A 4429-nucleotide genomic window follows, 5' to 3' on the forward strand; every position below is an offset into this window, starting at 1 on the left:
GTAGATTCACTTTTGAGGGATAAACATGCTGGGTTATAGTAAAAAATGGAATATAGTGTTGTAATTCAATTTGAAAATAGTGAAACTAAATATGGGGGTGCTAAATCATTGGAACATCATATTTATTTATTATTATTTTTAAAAATATATATATTTTATAAAATTTTCAAAGGGAAGATTTATTGGGTTTCTCTACTCCGAAGAAAAGTATTAACTTTTTAGGGATTTATAATTGAGGGTACAAATTTTCTTTGTGAAAATGAATTTAATGATTTGGCTCGGATTTTACCCTACAAGTTTTCAAACAAAGCATAAAAAGGATAAGTTTCAAGTTACATTCAATTGGGACATTTAGGCCCACCCCTTGCACATTGCTCTATTGATTCAACTCATTTGATTTACCCCAATTAGAAGGAAAAAAAAAAAGAAAAAAAAATTTGAATATAATTTTTTTCATGTTACATAAATTTGACTAAAATTGGTACAATAAGAATAAGATAGAATTTGAATATAATTTTGTTCTAGTTTAAATTCATATTATGTAAATTTGTGATATTTAACTTGACAAATAAAAAATAGAAATCCATCATATAATAGAATTTAGTATGTATGTGTGTGTGTGTATATATATATTAGCTATTATTTCAATTGTGAATTATTAGTGTAGATTTTAACAAAAACTACCTGGTAAAAATATTATTAACTAATTAATACTTGATAAATATGAGAGAATGTTTTTGTTTATCTTAAATAATGATTAATTGTGTTTTATCTTGTTGATTTTATCTTTTCATATATTAGAAACTTTTTAGACCTACTCATGAAATCTTTGTTGTAGTAAATTTGAATAAGGCCATATATTTGCTTTTTGATATGCTTTTGAACTTTAATTTGACAAACCAAATATTCACTTGCTTATGTTTTATATATATATATATATAATACACTCTATACATATAGATACATATAACAATTTATTTGGCAAAATTATAGTTTAGTACTTATTGTTACATTAATACATGTTATAATAATCTCTCTATGTACATAAAAACATCATGTTTTAGAAAGAAAAAAAATTTCTATTTAACGGGAGAGAGAATTTAGGATAAATTAAACAATAAATTTCTAAATTGGAAGCATGAATTGTTGTATATTTTATTGAGTATTAGTGGCCTATATATATACAAGTCCCTAGCAATCATACAAGGAAACCCAATTAATTACAAAAGTTATAAAGAGTATATTATTAATATATTGTTTACCTTACTTTCCATATAAATATACTTTCAAATACTCCCCGTCAAGCTAGTGAATAAACATCATAAATTTTTAGCTTGCCAATGATAATATGAAATTTAGGATTACTTAATCTCTTAGTTAATACATCTGTAAGTTACAAACTAGTGGGTAAGAATGATGTGCATATCAATTAATTTGCTATCCAGCTTTTTCTTGATAAAATATCGATCAACTTCAATATATTTCGTATCTTTCTAATATATTAAAACTGTGATGTTAATAATTGGTGATTAGACACCTGATTTTGACGGAATTTTATTACTGATTATTGTGTTTTTATTTATATTAACTACTGAAATTGCTGATGAATTGTTTTGGTATATTTTGGGTAATTGAATTCGTGTATATACTGTTTGCTATGTAATTGAGAGTATACTAAAAATATGTAGAAGAGTATAGGGTGATGAATGATTACAGTCTTCGTGTGATAGAGATATAATATATTAAATAATAAAAAATTAAGAAATTTATTAGTGAGATGAAATAAATTGATAGATAATAAAAGATTTGAAAAAACTTATTTAACCGATATCACCGAGGGGTGAATATGTATGTAGTTTTTTGGCATGTGACTATGGTGAACCCTATTCATGAATACAGATTTAGTCAGACGTGACGAAGTAATGAGAACTGTGAACTAAATACTGTATACTGTAAACTGTAAACTGTGAACTGAACTGTAACAAATTCACGTGGTAAATGAGATCCTTATTGTTCTCGTTAATATTGGAGAAAATGATATCGTGCAGTGAAACTATTTTAATAGGATATAAACCGATATAAACAAATAGGAAGTCATGTATAACATTTATGATACTAAAATGTTGAATTAGTATATACTGAACTGCTTATTGTCTAAATCGTGATACTAAATATTGAATTATACTATTTATTGAATTATTTATGCTCTGAGTCATGATACTAAGATGATGGATTCTAGATGTTTACTTAATAAACTAATTTGTAAGATTTGGTTAATGAATTAGAGTGTAAATATCACGTGTTTTATGAATTAAAGATAAATGTATTTTGAACCATTTCCGTCGGCAGTTTTATATTTTCTATTAACTTGGACATATTATTCTATTATTTGTTGGTTACTTACATGCTTACTGAGTATATTAAGTTCACTCTATTTATTATTCATCTCTTCCATATCAGGATATCCAGAACCCCGCTCCTGAATAGTGAAGGACTTGTTCTGAGATAATTTAATTTTTATTTTAATTCGAATAGTACTTAATGTTAAATATTTCTTTTTACGAGTATTTATTTTAGATTTTAGACATGTTTCATGGATACTGGATATTTAAGCTAAGTATGGAAGAAAAGTACTTTTTATTATTTTAAAATTTGCTGCGCGAAGTATTCCTATAAATTATTTTATCATAATATGGTATGCGTACGGTTAAGACTTTGTATAAAAGTTTGGGTTGTCACAATATGCCCTTAAAAAAGGTTTGAATACTCTATGACTATCTTGTTACCTTATTTAGTTGTCCAGCATGTGATGGTCAAATATGCATTTGCATTGCATTTTTGTCCCTTGGAATAAGTCTCCTAGATAAAATCCCAAGTATCCTTTGTTGTGAACAAGCACATAATTGACTTACTAATTTATGGTGCCATAGAATTCTAAAGCCAAGCTATAATCATAATTTTTTTTTAATCCCTAGTATTAAAAGTTGGATATGATTTTGGTCTAGTGCCCAAGAGATGACTTAACTTTCTTTAACCCTTGAGAGTGATTTCCAATTAATTGTAACCAACTCAGGTAATCCTTACCATTAGAATGAGAAACAACCTTTGACATTTTTTGTTGAAGATTCACCTTGTCTTCTGTTAAGTTTTCTATTGCAAAGTTGGTGCCAGTAGATTGAGGTATAACCTCCGACATTCTTTATTATAAAGACTGGCTTCATTTTTTTAGAAATTTTTTTTATTTCAGCAATGAAAGTTGAATAGAACTTGTAAAATTATTTATGATTTTTTTTAACCTAATGTTTTGATCCCATGTAGAAAAATAAATTATCGTATATGTTATTAAATATTAAGGACATATATACAAGTTCCAAGCAATCATATAGAGAATCCCAATTAATTACAAATATTACAAGGGATATATTACTACTATACTCTTTTTAACTTCACATACAAATACACTTCCCAACATTAAGATAATATATACAAATACAGTTTTTGACACTAAAATACCTTAAGATATAAACTAAAAAGGGCATTAGCTAGTGTTAATTTTTATAAGAAAACTTTGCAGCATTTTTTTTAGAGGAAAACAAATATATATGTATGTATATTGAATTAAGACGATATAGATAGCATAATAATTGTTGGTATGAAATAATTAAATAAATAATTACATTTGTATTTTACAAATATACATGATGCATATGAATAAAAAGATTAATTACTATGAAATTATAATTTAGAAAAAGGTTTCTGTTCGAATTAATAAATTCAGATTTAATTTAAATTCAAGTTATTCAGATTTAAAAACTGGATATATTATAATAATAATGGAAAGAAACTAGTCGTGAAAATAGAGTATGATAGTAAAAGAAAGCGTGCAACTTTATACAATAAATGTCACCAGACACACACACACACACACACCATCACATGTTATTTGCTCTTCCCTTTTCTTTTACCTTCTTTCACTTTCTTTTTCTAATTCCATTTCCTTTTGATCTCCTTTTTCCCTATCCAGCTCTGTGTCCATATGTATCCATATATATATATATATATATATAAACACACCCACATATAATATTTCGTTTTATATTCATTAAATTAATAATTGACACGACCATTTTAGTTGTCATCACCAAATTAATGCTAATTAAGACTACACACTAAACCAAAGTATAATGTTAGTGACTAATTGGAGTTATAACATCATTTATAAGTAATATTGTGTTTAACTTAAAAAGAAAACCTGAAATAAATAATTAAAAAAACCAAAAAATAAAATTTATGCGACATTTTTATTATAAATTATGCATAAACACTAATAATAATAATAATAATAATAATAATAATAATAATAATAATAATATATAATAATTTTTAAATAAGAATATAAATAGGATATATCAATATTTTAAAGTTTTTA

This window comes from Carica papaya, chromosome 7, assembly GCF_054855325.1.
Source record: "Carica papaya isolate Zhongbai chromosome 7, ASM5485532v1, whole genome shotgun sequence".
NCBI classification, from domain to species: Eukaryota; Viridiplantae; Streptophyta; class Magnoliopsida; order Brassicales; family Caricaceae; genus Carica; species Carica papaya.